Source organism: Cucumis melo, chromosome 5 (genome assembly GCF_025177605.1).
Source record: "Cucumis melo cultivar AY chromosome 5, USDA_Cmelo_AY_1.0, whole genome shotgun sequence".
In the NCBI taxonomy this organism is placed as follows: domain Eukaryota; kingdom Viridiplantae; phylum Streptophyta; class Magnoliopsida; order Cucurbitales; family Cucurbitaceae; genus Cucumis; species Cucumis melo.
The window spans coordinates 14756062-14773467 of record NC_066861.1 but is presented as its reverse complement, the minus strand read 5'-3'; positions in this window follow the sequence as shown (position 1 = coordinate 14773467).

Genomic DNA, 17406 nt, shown 5'->3' with positions numbered 1-17406 from the left:
CTTCTTCACAATTAAATCCTCCTTTAGAATAATCATTTCTTTTCTCTTTTGAATAATCATTCTTTTCTCCAAGGCTCCTTCTCAACAAGACTCCCTTTTTTAATATGTGTCTTACATCAAGACTTCTTTCTTTTGTTTTCTCGTTCATAATTTGTCACAATCAAATCCCCTTTACTACTATTATTCTTTTAGCTTCTTGAAATTACTAATTTCTTTAATTTCTCAGTTTCAAGTGCTTATCAAGAACTCCCTTGGGACACGACCCCAACTTTCGGTATACTACTTGCAAGCTTGTTAAGTAAGTTGGGTAAATTTTCTTGAAAAGCTTTTTAAGTAGAGATCCCTTATACTCAATTGTTTTGTATAATCTCTTTTTCTATTACATGTACATTGTTGTATTCATTCGGTTATCTTTTATGCAATAGTTATCAATTCTTGCACACACTCGATTTTTTAAAACAACCCTACCTAAAAAGTATCAATCGACCTCGTAAGATGTTTTGCAATCAATACCTGTGTGAGGACCACAATTGATTTGATAACATGTTATATTTACTGCATCTACCTAAAACCTTCTAGCCAGACCTGTATTAGAAAGTATGCATCTTGCTCTCTCCCACAATGTCTAATTCATACGTTCTACAAACCTCATTATGCTGTGGAGTATCCCTGATAGTATGATGACCAGCAATTCCCTCAGCTTTAGAAAACTCATCAAACTCAGACTCACGAAATTCCAAACCATTATCAGCCCACAATCTTTTAATCTTCTTCCCAGTTTGATTCTCAATCAATATCTTTCATTGTTTTAAATTCTTGAAGGTTTCGCTTTCATGTTTCATCATTAAAATCCAAGTCATTCTAAAACTATCATCAAATGAGGTTTTTGGATCATTAGAGTGTGATTGGAAAGTTAAATGCAATGTGAAATTGGATTGCTAGATTGTGATTGGAAAGGTTAACTATCCAAAAATGATTTGATTTTGTTTAAGAAGAGATTGGATAAATCTATAAACCCGAGAGTTCTAACTTCAATCCATGACTGACAAAAATGAGTTTATATGTTGTTTTGAAACTTGAGTTTCTAGTTAAGTATTTTATCATGCTTTGAGTTGGACATGATTTGTTCACTGATATAACATGTTGTTTTCAAATTAAGAAAGAGTTTAAGTTTGAGCTTGAGAAATTTTTTAAGCAATAACATGAGTTTACAGATTTTACTAAGTTTTTTGTTCAAGCTTGAGATTTAAGTAAAGCATGTTTTAAACCTTATGTGATTTACGAGAATTTCAAGCAAGCATGAGGTGTGTTGAGTTTCTAAGCATTTAAGCTCGTGAGTGATTTTAGCAAAGTATGTTTTAAAGAATAGAGATTTGTTGTATACAAAAGATTTATTTAAACTTATCTGATCTAGTTTGAGTTAAGTTTAAAACTTGTGATTTGAAAGCATGTTTTATTCTATACTTAAGATACTTAGAGAACCCAATGGAGGAGTTTCTAATGCACATAGGTCTGTTGTAATAAGGGCATTTGATAGTTGCCTAGCTTTTTCATCATAGAGACTCGGTAGGGATGATGGCCTCTTTGGATGTCTTGTTATCCATCTCCGAGCAGATATATCGAGATGAGGGCACTCTTGATGCCTAGTTAACCATCTCAGAGTTATACATAGATTCAGGGTATAGATAGAGAAAGGAAGAGTTTGAGAAACTATTTTACTGCTCTGTTAAGTTTATTATTTATAAATTAATAAGCATGTTTTGTTTTAAAAAATAGTCACTTACTGAGCTTTAGGTCACGATTTAAAAATGTTGTTTCACTTTTGAGGTTGTGATCGTGGTCCTAGAGCCTGACTTATCACTATCTATCTGTTAGAGAGTTTTTCTTTATATGTCTTGTATAGTGAACGATGCATTTAATTCGTGTATAGTTACACTCTGTGCGTCTTAAAGATTGTATAGATGTTGTTTATGGTTTGAATAAGTTTGTCTACTTAAGATTGGCTATGTTACTTGGTGTTAGTACTTAGTTGTTTGTAGTATGGGTTGCATTGCTGACGTATATAGTTGTTCAATGTGTTTTCTTTTATGGTAATTGTTGTATATCATTGTATTATTTGGTAGTTATGTTAAGGGTCAGCAAGTGTTGTTAAGAGAAGGACGATATTTGTTGGCTTCATGTCATTTCATAAAACCATTATTGGAGATACTCTCAGATCGAAACAATGAAGCAACAAGTAAATTTCTATTATTTTCCATCAATGAATCCAAACACTCGAAAATACATGTTGTCATCATCTGATATCTTCTTTGCTTAGAGTATGCAAGGTCCTATCTCCCAAACCAAACATTCCTAAGATGTTCTCTGATAGATGGGTATATTGACTCCATCCATCTCATATTAAATTCAAAATTGTCTATTGTATATAAAAATTTATAGCATAAAATCTTTGAACAAAAGCTTCAAATTGTTTAAAAGATATTCAATACAAACACAATATTCAGTCAATGGAAACATATTTAAGAAGATTTTGCAATGCTTATATGCCTATCAGAAATAACCACTAATCCCTATGTCCTCCTAAACAAGCCCTTTACCTTCTAAAAAATCCACGTCCAAGAGGCATCGTTTTCTAAATCTACTATACTAAAAGCAAGAGGAAAAAGTTTAACATTAGCGTCCATCGTTGAGATAGTCAATAGCATTCTAGCAAATTTACACAAAAAAAAAAGTCTCATAAGCAGAAATGTTTGGTCTACAATATTTCTAACCTCCAATTGATGGCCCTATAGCAATGAAGTTATATTTTAAATGATCATTTGAATTTATTTCATACTCGGTAAATGACCTTACAAAAATAAAAGAGAGAAAAAAAAAGTAAGGAGCTTACTATGCAAGCATGTACGAGTTATTCATTGATATACTAATAAATAGGTAGATTAGTAAAACAAGTTACTAATGGATTATTAATTGATTACTACAAAATTGATGAAGGATATACCACAGAAAATGAAAACAACAAATCTGAATTCATTTCTTTTAACTTAAAAAAAGAATTTGAGCATCAAGTCATAAGAATCACTGACATCTCCTTTTAACAATTTCATAATGTATTCTTTTGCCCTCTAAGCTTTATAATAACCAACATTTACTGCATAACTCCTTTCAATATAATATCCTTTTGTTGAATGATCATAGACATATCTAAAACTTTCAACCATACAATCATTAATAAATTGTGGAAGATGCCTGCTTATGAGAAGCACAGACCATCATAAAGGAATTATGCTCACTAATATACTTCTGAATCATCCACAAATCGCTTCTTTTATAATGTGATACTCTAACGAAACAATTGGCAACCATCTTCAATACATTCTAACTCAATAGGTTTTGCATTTGACCTTAAAGTTCTAAACTCGAGATTGTTTTTCACATCTATGAACTAGAACAATTTCAACAAAATTTCCTTACTACCAAACATGTTCTTCTTCTTCAAAGATAATGTAGAATGCATATTGCCAATATGAAAATCCCTAAAAACTTCTAATTCATCTTTAAAATCAATCTCAGCTACAAAAGAAGAAGAAGAAGAAATTTTAACCTCTAAAGATGTATTCACAACTAAATAAAATTTTGTAGCTTCATCCTTATAACTACAGTAAAAAAATCAAGATACATCTTTGTCTTCAAGAATCTTAATAATGTGTTGAACCCCAATACTCCCTAAATTCAATAAAACTAAAAGCTCAATCTATGAATTAAGTTGAAGTTTCTTCTGTATCAAGTTAACAAAATACCAAAAAAACATCACTTTGTCAACTAAAACACCAACCAGTTTTGTAACCTACATAGCATTGTCGATCATCTAATTGCTCACTATGGAAAACGACTATTGAAAGTTGTACCTAAAAAGTGCTGCAAAACTATATAAAAAGATTAAGATATTACTATTACTAAAATAGTAACTTATCATCCTATTAAAATCAAATAGAAATCAATTGCCTCTCATATGCCAGTCAAATAAAAAATAAAAGACTATGGTTAAATTTCTTCTACATTCATACCCTTATTTCCATAACATAGCATCATATTAAACTCACATAAAAATCAGTTGTCAATCACATACCAATCAAATGGAAAATAGAAAATTATGGCTAAGTTTCTTCTACATCTGTAACTTTACTTTCATAACATAACATTTCGTTAAACTCAGATAAAAATCATTTCCCAATCACATGCCAATCAGATAAAACTATGATTAAGTTTTTTCTACATCCATACTCTTACATCCGTAAAATATCATCCTATTAAACTCATATAGAAATCAATCACGTCCCATCCCAAAGGTCACTTTATGCGATCAGATGGAGGTGTGCTGCTTAGACACTCAATGCCTATCACATCATCTGCAAAATGCAAAATGCCTAGTAAGCGGAAGTAAATGCATTAAAGAATGGAAACACAAAAATTGGTATAGATGAAACAAAATAACTTTACTGATGATCAAACTAAAATGATACACTTAAGTTCAAGTACACAAGACTTTCAAGGGGACTAAGCATAGACTCAATATTGACGACATGACTCCTCTCGCCTAGCTTTACATGTTCAGCAAAGTAACAGTGGCCACTATCCAAAGATGCGATTCTCAAGTCACAGTAGACGATCAAGGCTGCAAGTCTGACACATTATATCCTTCGCTACCAGAGAGGGAAAATAAAATAAAACATATAAAGGTTAGAAGAAGAACGCCTAGTGAGTGAAATTTTCCCTCATTAAATTCATCATCATAATTCAAATCGCAAATACGTCTCGTGGACCACATACTCAATTTGAAGAATTATTCTGCATCTTAAATTATAGCCTTGTACCCTTTTTTTAGCTCAAGCGTTTACCACACTTTTTTGCCAAGTTGCAACTCTGCAGAGTAATCTTAACGTATTAGGCAAGTTCCATTAATTCCACAACGCATAATGCATCTTCCAATGCTAGATCACACAGTAAGTAATGAGCATCTCATTATAGATCACACAGCAAGTATGAGGCATTCGGCTCAAGATCACACAACATGAATATAACATTCAATTCCAGAACACACATCAAGGATAGAGCATCTTAACCCAGATCACACAACAAGGATAAGACCTCCTATACCAGATCACACAGAAAGTATAAGGCATTCTTATCGCATAGGGTACAAAGGGTCGTTTTTATTCGAACTTACAAATTCTATGCATTCTTCATTTTAAAGTCATAAATGTTTTTGGGAATTGGAGGACGTACATAAGTCACATAGATCATGGGCAATAGGGAACACATTTAAAGATTTGAACACATTGGAAAAACCTTTTTAAGAAAAACATTTATGAGAAGAGCCACTCACACTTTTAACAATCGATTGGCGCATTTGCCTAGATCCTAGACTAAGACCTATTTGCAATCTCCTGTCAGTAATCGACTTCCAGGAACTTCTAAGAAACTTTCCTCTATTTCTTTGCAACTCAATAATGGACAAAGCAGTCGCAAATTGATCGAGTTTTGATAACTTGTAGAAATACAAGTTATTGTAGCCCTTTATGTAAAATAATGAGGTCTAATTGCATGAGAATAGAAGAAAATAGAGGAAAAAGTAGGTGATTTAATTAATCTGTGAATAGCATGATACAAAAGAACCTTATCCCTATTTATTGTGTTTTAGTGCTCTAATCGCAGGATTTTAGGTAAAAGAAGTGAAACTTAGCGATATAATGATTATGCGAGGAGATGCACTCAACCTACGTGGTGACAAACATATTAAGCTAGGCGATATGAAGCACTAGCAGATAAATTTGGTTGGTGTGAATGTCAGAGAAAGGACAAAAGGACGTTTGTGCACACGTGTAGCTTTCTAGAGGCATTCACTACTACAAAATCTATTTTACTTGACACTAGCTACTTTTATATGCTTGACGTTTTTAGTATTGACTATTTTAAAGAAAAAAACGTCAAGTATAGTCTAAAAAAAATGGAGTTTTTGTGGAAAATTTTGAACAATTTTACGTTGACTTTTACTTAACGTTTTTTCTACGTCAAGTATAAAGGAGAGTTCACTTGACGTTGTATCCGTGTCAAGTATAATGGACACTATACTTGACACGAAAAATGTGTCAAGTATAGTGTGAAGTAAAATAAAAATGTCGAATGATTTTACGATAGTTTTACTTGATGTTTTATTTCGCATCAAGTATAGTACAGATTGTACTTGACGGTTTATTAACGTCAAGTATAGTGCAAAGTTTACTTGACGTTGTGGTCGCATCAAGTATAGGTAATATTTACTTGACGTGAAAGAAACGTCAAGTATAATTTACATTTTTATTTAAAAATGTTTTGGAAATGTTAAATATAAAAAAATAAAAAAAAGTATAAAAATACTATTTATTCCATCATTTCACTAAATAAATTTATTAAAGTAAACTTAATAAAATAAGCTGATTAAAAAAAACTTCTTAAAAATTATTTTAATAAAAAAATTTATTAAATAAATTAATTTATTAAAACTTTCTCTCCTAACCCTTTTCATTTCCCCTTTTTCTCTTCCAAATCCATCTCAAGCTTCCATCTCACACGTACTCTCACGCCTCTATCTCACTGCGCTCTCTCACGCCTCTATCTCACCGATCACCACACTGTAAGTCACCGCTCCTCCGCTCCTACTGTACGCCGCAGACGCCGTCGTAGAAGAGGAGGAAGTAAAAGAGGAGGAAGTGATTGTTACTAGGCCATCGATATCAAAGAATGAGGTAAATGTGAAGGTGGATTGTAAATAAACAATTTTAGATATATAAGTTCTAAGATTGTTACTTACTTGTGTTAGGTAAAAGCTTCAAGGCTGATGACAAAGGAGGTGGAAGTTACTAGTGAACCATCCAATCTACAAATACAATTGAAGTATATTCTTAGATATGTTGAAAGGGTAATGGTTGATGGGTCTAGTTTTTCATTTCAACTACCTCTTGAGTTATTTGGTATACCTCGAAAGAGTTACGTTTTGCGAGAAGATGTTATTGATTTTTGCAACATGCAAAAAGTTAAGACTTTATCAATGGTGGCTTATATTATGTAAGTAAATGTTACTTCTTTATTATATATATATTCACACTTTTTAATTAGTAGTAGGTTGATGTATGTAATTAATTTATTGTAGGTACTTTTACTCACTCATTATTGATTTGAAGAAGGTTTCAAATTAAAGTACGTTCTTGTAGATCCATCTCTTATTTCAGCTAGCTATAGTACTTGAGAGATTAGAGCTTGAAACCTTTGTAGTAGATTAATGACTTCCAAACAAGATCAATTGGTTGTTGCTCCTTATAATCCTGGGTAAGTATTCCTGGATAAGTAAAATTTTTATCAATTTAAACTTTCATTAGTACCAAAATACTAATTACTTGCATATATATTTCATTTAGGGATCATTGGTTATTAGTAGTCATTAATCCATATGATAATGTAGTGTACCATCTTGACTCGTTGAGAACAAGCTGCCAAGATGATATTAAATACGTAACGAATATGTAAACTAACTATGTTTATGTTTCTTATTTTGAATCGCTAAAGAAATTAGTTTATTTTGATTTATACTATACTTGGGAAATGTAGGGTCTTGACGATTTTTCAATCCGAATTTGAAAAAGACTAGAAAAACAACATTCTAGAAAATAGTAAAGGTAAATATATTTATAAAATTATTTTCAATTTAATTTAGCACATAACCTAATATGCATTGTTATTTGATTTTGTGTTATAGTGTCCTTTACAAGTAGGTACTGTTGAATGTGGATATTATGTCATGAGATACATGCGCAAAATCGTGAGTAAGGACACAAACATTATTAGCGATATGTTTTTTAAGTACTTACATTGTAACGTTGTAAATAGTATAATATGTGACTTATTGTTTTCACAAAATGTCTACTCAACTTTTTATGTTCTACAGATTGATACGAGAAACTCATACTCACAGCTTGAATTGGATGAAATACGAGTGGAGTGGACTGAACTTTTAGCTCGGTACATATGATAGACACCTAGATATGATCTTAATTTTGTAAATGGCTAACATATGAGAATTCCTATAACCTTTTTTGTGTAAATGTTTTGTTCATAGCCATTATACTTATATATATGAGGCAATAGATGCAAGGAGATAGACTTTAGTTTTGGTATACAACACATGTTTTTGGTTATATAAGGATATCTAATATTATTGTTGATTTTGGAATAGGCCACAATAGGAAATTTTAGTTGGCTATATTTGGATTGGAATTCTGTAATTGTTGATGATATTGTCGAGAAGAATGAAATTATTATTGGTTTACTGGTTTATTTGTCATTTTTTTGTTGTCTAACTACTGGTTGGATAAGTTACTAATAATACATTTAAGATGTGATTAGGTATAAATCATAGCTTAAATTTGTGTATTTGGATCCTAAGAGGTGAGTAAGAAAGGCAAAGGCGTCGAGGGGTCACTCGCCCTAATTCAAATTTAATATATGCTTTGTATCTGCTTGAAGTATTAAAGCATAAATCAACGAGATTAGATAGTTAAACTATTCCTTCATTGCCATGCCTAGAGATAAGTTCAATTTTCATTTTCACCATCTTACCATGTCCACCTTGCATCACCAAGCACCTTAGTGTAAATAGTTAGAGTATAATTATATTGTGCATAATCTTTAAAGTATAGTTATACCACATGACTTAGTGACGCAATAAGATAATTAGGAGCTTAAATTTCATGTGTTTGACCCGGGACTTACTAGGAAACCTCTCTTTGCTTACACTTGGACGATATAAAGGAAAGCTTGCACGATATGAGCTAGCAACACATGAATAGGAATGCACTTTTTAATGCATAACCTCATTTAATCACCTAAAAGTCACTCACTTAGAGCCTAACATGACAAATCCATGGAAGAAACTTATGCATAGATTATATATCAAACAAAAAGTTATTGCAATTGAATGAGCTTCAGTAGTGGCACTCTCAAGCTTAGAGAATGCCAAGATTTATAGAGAAAAGACGAAGGCATGGTACAACGGCCGCATCCGTAGATGCAAATTAAGAGTTACATGGTGTTGTAAAGATCACCTCGCTGGACGGAACAAATGTGTTCAAGGTAAACGGACAAAGACTCAAGGCGTACCTTAAAGATAAAGAACACGTTAAATTTTTTGTGGATTTAATGTAAAGCACCTTCATAAATATTACGTTAAAACGCACTAATGTGTTTGTATCATATCACAAGCTTAATATATTATGTAAAACGCATTATTGTGCATCTTTATCGCTTTATTTTCTTTCATTCTTTTAACTTTGTTATTTTCTTTATGCAATTTACTGCTTTCCTTTATCACTTTCTTTTATCATTTTCTTTATCGCTTTTTAGTTTAGCTTGGCTTAGAATGCTTTGTGCCTATGGGGATATGCGAGGAAAGCATTAAAGGAGATGAGAGTCAAATGAAAGTTACGCGGCACCAAAATAAGCGACAAGGTAATTATTTTCCTTGTTAAATTTGAATCTCCTAGGGAAACGTGTGTCGTGTGAGGGAATCGAAGCGTCGTCGTCATTATAACGATCATTTTGGTTTTCAAAGGGACACGTCGACCTTGTGTTAGACACATTTATTGATATGACCTCGGTAATGATGGTTGTTTCGCCTATAAATAATGAAAAAAATCCCTCAAAATCTTTATGAAACCCTCGAAAATTTTTGCGTAAAGTAGCCCTTTCGCTCAAACCCTATGACCCTCATCGGAAAATTCATCGACCTGCCATAACCTTCAACGTTAACTTCATCACTAGCATGTTATAATGGCTGATGAATAGTAGAGACACCTCGAAACCTCACTTACCCCTAATGTTATCTCAAAGAAAGATGGTTCATCCATGCAGCGAAGTATATTTTACGCAGCGAAGTATCATTTGGACGAGTCATACGTGATAGTGGAAAGGAAGAAGGACGAGTCATACCTAATGTTATCCCAAATTAATGAATTATATGGCCTTCTAAATGACCTAGATTCATACCCTAGCCAGAGTCTTATTGCAGAACCCACAAAAGGAGATGCGAGAATGATAATCCAGTTAATCGCATGGGTAGGGGCGGGTTGGACAAGAACGAAAACTAGGAGTCTTCAACTCTACCTGCATCAATTAACAACAGAAGCCAATGTGTGGCTTTTCTTTATTAAGAAGAAGATCATCCCAATGCGTTATGACAGTACAATCCCAATTGAGTACATGCTGCTCCTTTATTGCAAAATGGCAAAGCAGTCGTTCAACTTGGGCTATATGATGAATGAGGCATTTCTTGGTTTGATGAGGAACTCTAAAGGCGCCAAACCTTAGCTTTTCCAACAACTGTGGAGAAGTTGTGTCTGAAGTACTTGCCCACCCTTGCGAGATACCCATAGATTGACATGGTAGGAGGCAGATGCAACCTGGTAGGACTCAGCCGCATAAGAATCCTCCATTAAAATAAGAAGGAAGAATGACGCTAGAAGACATGAAAACAGAAGAGGGTAGAAATTGATAATGAAGTTGACACTTTTCCACCTCCATCGCCACTAAAAGAAAAGCATCAACCTCAAGGGTAGAGGTCGAAACAACCAAGGAAGACCAACCTGCGAATGACCTTCCGTGAAAAAAACAAAGAAAGCTTACAAACAAAAGGGTCCTTGAGGATGACTCTCCTACCGAATCCAACCCTCAAGATGACACAATACCCTCTTCCTCGCTGCTAATGGAAAATCCACCTCCTCCTCGTGAAGAGGTTAATAGTTCTTCTCCACCATAAAAGTCTTCCCCCCTCCCATCCAAATCTCCATGATTGCTTAAGTCTCATATTTCCCCCAGCAACACAGTCTTCGCCTTGTTGTCTCTTTTAAAACTAACCTCTCATATTCATCACCTACCATACAGTCCTCGCCTTCTCATTCCCCTTCTCCATACTGCTCTTATGAAAATCCTCCTCTTTCTCCAAAATCCCAAGCTTCTTTAAGCTCTCCTCTGCGACGAACATCGGTGTCGCCATGCCATGCACCCTCCAACCCACCAATCATTAACTTGGACCTTGAGCATCTAAACCTGAATGTCCCCATCGTTAACTTATCAGAAAGTGAGGTAAAGCTAGAGAAGGGGACAAATAATGCGACTTCATTCAACCCTGACCTTTCATTGATCGTTTATCTAAGACATTCCTATCGACACGAATGTAGGCGAGACGAGTTCAGCGAGAGTCTGAAAAAACAAGGCGAATTTCACAAATTACTCTATAATATAATCGTGGAGTCTGAAAAAACAATGAGATAATTAAATCTTCAGTTAACACTAAAGCTAATAGCTTTTGTAATAACTAGAGGGACAACATAAGCGAATAACACAAGAAACTTTGTTAACCTAGTTCGGCCAATATTGCCTACCTCTAGGGAGCTGCGTACAGCCCTCATGGGTAATCTTTGTTAATATTCACTTGAGTCAATATACATCAATACAGCATATGGTACTCTATTCAATTATATGACTTAATAACATGTGTTTTGACATCAGACTCCAGGCTCCTCCTAAATTACTTTTCTTCACGATGTCTGGCTTCAGGCTCTCCCTAAACACATGAGTGAATACCTTTAACAACATCTTTAAATCCCTCTAAAGATCTCAGTGATCACACAAATCACTGTCTCGTCTGTTACTCATCAATTATTGCAACTTAGATCAACATGTCGATCTCATAGACATAAGATCATAATACCTTTAGAATTCAGTAGCTTCTGCAGACGACCTCTGACGTGAACAAACTTCTTCAACTTGTGTTTCTCAGTTTTTCGTCACACCCACAATCGCTCGGTAACAACCTATTTATACATATTTATTATATGTATAAATCTTCTTTTCTTTTGAAGATAAATAACAAGATTCCTAAAATAATGGAAAATCTTTTATCCTTTGAATATCTCTTCCTTTAATTAATTCATTAATCAAAGATATATAATTAAAAATATTCCCAAAAATCTTTTAGACAAAATCTTCAACAAACTCCCCCTTTTGTGTAAAAGGACTTTCATTTCTGGTTCAACACAAAACTTCCACACAAGGCAAGACCACAAGCTTCAGCACTTAATAACTCTGATTCATTTATTTAAAAAAAACTTCAAATAACAAAGGATAGAATCATTAGTCAATTACTTCTGTCACAAAAAACAACAGATCTTTTATTTTAAAAAAACACACCAGATCATTTCAACAAAGTCGCCAAACCCAACCAACAAAAGCACACTCCCCCTTTGAACCAGAAGAATATATCAATCAGTAGTTGATTCTCTACGACTAGTAGATGGAGCAAAAGTCTTCAAGTGTCGAATGAGGGCATCAATTTCAAACCGACGTTCAGACAACTGATTGATGGAGTTAGTTAAAGCACGAGATTCAACAGTCAGAGCATTAACAATGTGGGCAGTTAACTCACGATCAACAAAGAAACCTTCAGCAAACTCATCCCAGTCACTAGTACCGGAAACGCACGGGCCACGAGATGGATGCACATCATGATCAATATCAGGCACATGACTGCCCTGAAAGAGTCTGTAGCTAAGAGCTAATATTTTAGGGTCAGGTCCAGGAGTATCAGCTGCAGTAAGCACAACTCTATTGAGGTGTAGTAATAGATTTGAGAAGAGTCGCGGAAGAGTAATGGGAATCTTAACCCCAAATGAGCCAACATGACGTAACAGTTGATTGTAAATGAATGCACCCGTATCCACCTTATCATCATTGCAGATTTGATAAAGAAATGCTCCTAAGGCAACTGATACATTGGAGGCATGAGAAGAAGGGAACCAATTAGCAATGCCAATCTTATGCAAAATGGGAACCAATTAGCAATGCCAATCTTATGCAAAATGGCATATTTGATGCTGAAAGCGACTGCAAGAATTCCATTTACAGGCCAAGTGGATAACATCCAACCAGATAAGACAGAAGCCAAAACATCAGTGAAAGGAGACGATGGAGAACAGTCAACCTCAATAACATTCCCTAAAAACCCGTTAATCACAGTGGGAGAAATCACAAATTTAAACCCCCGAATATGAACTGTCTGATAATCTGGGCTACTTATATCATTAAAATCATCAGGCAAATTAACTATAAACTCTCTAATAAGCTGGGGATAAAATGGACCGACATTCGAAATAGTTTTTGTTAAACCAACCCTTTCAATAAGGTCTATAATAATTGTGCAGGATTGATGTTTGTCAGAAACATTTACCTCATCTACTATCCTTCACTAAAACACAAACTTCCAACGCTGGACACTCTCTTCATGATGAAAGGATATTCCATCAATGGGGACAGAAGGAATATTTGGAGGAATCTTCTTCCTATCATTTTTGGTAGTTATATTGCGCCTCTTTTGTTGAGCTTTTTTTTCTGCTGGCTTAGATGCAGCGGGTATATCAGCAGAAGCAAGAGGAACAACTGGATTGTCATCATCATTCAGAGGAACTTCTTCAGTGTCGATATCAGGGTGTTAAGATTCCACCTCATCCTCAACTCGGCAATCATTTGGATGACACGCAGGTGCATCAGAAATATCACCAAGAACAGCATCAGGAATAGATTGATGAGCATCAACCGAAGAAAATAAAGTTGGCGATGCAAGAGGGGAATGAGCTGACGGCCCCGGTTGAACATTAGATGCGGAAGGAATACCAAGAGTAGGAATAAATACTCCTTTAGTTGACAAACTTTCCTGTGAATGAAAAGAACTAGGAGGATTAACATGAAGTTTATTTCAAACATCTGGAATCAAGGTCTTCTTCAACAATTGAGCTAGAGGTACATTATCCCGGTCATTCGAGTCCATATCTGACACATTAGTCGCAGGAACTCGAGGTGCATGTGCGACAGAAGAAGTAGGAACAGAAAATTCACTCACCACAGGCACAGACTCAAGCAGCACCGATTCATGCAACTTTCTTGAGGCCTCTTCCTGTGATTTTTTAGATGGAAGTGGATACGGCCTTCGTGGTGGAGTACTCTTGAACCTTCGTCCTCTCACCTTGACTTGTCGTTTAGGAGGCGATGAAATTATAACCTCAGGTGCATCTTCAAATGGCTGTGTCATGTAGGAACCCTTGTGAGTATTAACCATAGTGAGCAATGATCAAAATGAACTGTTGTAACAGTAGGAATAAAGGGACGAACAGGTTAATAGTCGTTTAAATAATCACAAGTTAAGAACCCCATTATGTCAGGGGAGACTCTCCATATGTCGAAAAGATAGTCATTAACTCCTCAAGTGGTGTTGACATTTTTAATGATTCAAAACGTGTAAACATGCACCATCTTAATAGCTGGTCATGGATTTAAATGCGACAAACTTCTAAACCAGTACGTAAATATTCAAATGTATTTGCATCTAGAGGCTTAGTGAAAATATCAGCTAATTGCAAGTTCGAGCGAATATGATCAAGTCTAATAACTTTATTTTCAACAAGTTCACGAATAAAATGATGCCTAATATCAATATGTTTGGTTCGACTATGTTGAATCGGATTTCTAAATATGTCAATGGCACTCATATTATCACAATATAAAGTCATGGTTTCTTGAGCAAACCCATATTCATGTAACATATTATTCATCCAAATCATCTGATATAAGCACTCCCTGCTGATATGTATTCAGCTTCAGCTATAGACAATGATACACAATTCTGTTTCTTACTGAACGTGAGATAAGATTGTTTCTTACAAAGAAACAACCTCCAAAAGTGCTTTTCCTATCATCTGGAGAACCAGCCCAATCAGCATCACAATATCCAACCAAGGTAGAGGTTGTGTCAGAAGAATACAAAATTCCAAAGTCACTCGTCCCATGTACATATTTGAGAATCCGTTTAACAGCGGTTAAATAAGAACTGCGAGGATCTGACTGAAATCGAGCACATATGCCAATAGCATAGGCAATGTCAGGTCTGCTTGCCGTTAAATATAGAAGGCTTCCAACCATGCTCCTGTACAGTTTGTGATCTACTACTATACCATTAACATCTTTAGTAACTTTAACATGTGTCGCTGCTGGAGTCCTTTTATGTTGACACTGATCCAGACCAAATTTTTTGACCACGTTCTTGGCATACTTCTCTTGAGATATAAATATACCCTCACTTCTCTGTTTGATCTGTAGACCTAGAAAACAGGAAAGTTCTCCTACCATGCTCATTTCAAAATCTGATTTCATTATGTTAATGAAGTTGTCAACAAGTGCCTTGGGAAATTCCCCAAATATAATATCATCAACATAAATATGTGCTACAATAAGCTCACTGCTGGTTCTATTAATAAATAATATCTTATCAGTTCCACCTCTAGAGTATCCTTTATCACTCAGATAGATTGTTAAGCGTCCATACCAAGCTCGAGGAGCCTGCTTTAACACATACAAAGCTTTATTTAACTTGTAAACATGCTGAGGAAATTCAGAATCAACAAACCCTTTTTGGTTGAGCTACAAAGACTTCCTCATTCAAGTAACCATTTAAGAAGGCGCTTTTGACATCTATTTGATATAATTTAAATTTGCGGATACACGATATTCCGAGCAGAAGGCATATAGCTTCAAGTCTGGCGACAGGTGCGAAAGTTTCATCAAAGTCAATACCTTTTACTTTGAGCATAACCTTAAGCCACCAAACGAGCTTTGTTCTTTGTTACATTCCCTGATTCATCAGTTTTATTCTTAAAAATCCACTTAGTTCTTATAACATTCACCCCGTCAAGCTTAGGAACCAAGGTCCACACATTGTTATGCTTAAATTGAAGTAATTCTTCTTGCATAGCGTTTATCTAGTATTCATCCTTGATAGCATTCTCAACAGATGTGGGTTCTATCACTGACACATAACAAAAATCAGCAATCATTTTTGTGTAATCTACTTTCTCTTTCCTTCTGGTAGTGATTCCAGCTAACGGATCACCTATTATGGAACTTGGGGGATGATTCTTTTTCACATGTGCAGATGGGACAAGTATGGTTTCATCATTCATAACCTCATTAAGACAAGGTAGATTACTTTTATCAATGTTTCCTTTTCAATAATTCTTCTTTAGCTCCATCTCCAAAAGTAACATGACCTGAGATGCATTCCTCTAATTCAGTAAAGAATGATCGATTTCCAGTCATATGTCTTGAAAATCCATTGTCAAAGTACCAAGCATCAACAGGTGTTTGAACTGTAGTAAATGCAACCTTGCACTTCTCTGAAGTCTTCACTCTCCAAATCATGTGAGTTCCTCTTATACTTTTGTTCCATTTGGCAAACATAAAATTATTCTGATAGTTTTCAAATTTTGACTTCTGCTAATATCTCCTGTCTCTTAGTAATTTGTAGCAAAATGACCGAATATGACCTCTTCGACCACAATAATAACAGACCCATCTGGAAGATTTAGCAGTTGTATTAGTAATCACAGTTTCACAATTTGGTTTGGTTGTTCCTTTTACTGAAGCTGGAACAAATCTTACTTCAGGTGTAAACTTGGCACTCCTCATGGAAGCATCAAACCCGGGGCCATATTTACTTGAGCCATTCTGCCCTCAGTTTAGGATTGAGTCTAAGCTGTCAGTTCTTGAATTTAGCATTTTCACAGACTTAATTGTTTGATCATACTCATTATGAACCTCTTTTAATTTCACTTTTAGAGATGATATAACTCCATCAACCGTTCATTTTCTTCCATCAAATCTTGAATTCTTTCTTTTTGAATAGCTTTGGCTTCTGAGTCTTCCTTCCTCAGCATTTTGAGTTTTTCAAGCGTTAGCTCTTCATCCTCATCATTATCAGAACACTCACTATCATCTTCAAAATTGGTTTCTGTAATACACGTTGTGAAGGAATACATGCCATGATCAACTTCGTCATCATCTGAGTCCTCATCAGACAAGGTAGCAAAATAATTTTTTTTTTTTTGTCTTCTGAGATACGTGGGATATTCAGCCTGATAATGACCAAAGCCCTCATATTCTCTACATCCAAAAGACCTCTCTACATCTTCTTTTTTCTTACCATGGTCGCTATTTCTTCTGTATGAGAAGTCATTAACATTTCTTGTAGAGTTCTCACCATCGCGTCTTCCAGTTTTGACAGTTGTTCTAGCAGTATTCATACTTTTGAACTTCCTGGCCATCTTAGAGAATTGCTTCGTTAAGAGAGCTATTGACTCATCTTGATTAACTTCATTATCAGACTGATTTACAGTGGTCTCCTGTTCATAGGCTGATTTAAAGGCAATCCCCTTACCTTTCTTACTTTCTCTATTTGACATAGCCATTTTAAAAGTAAGTAGCAACCCAAAT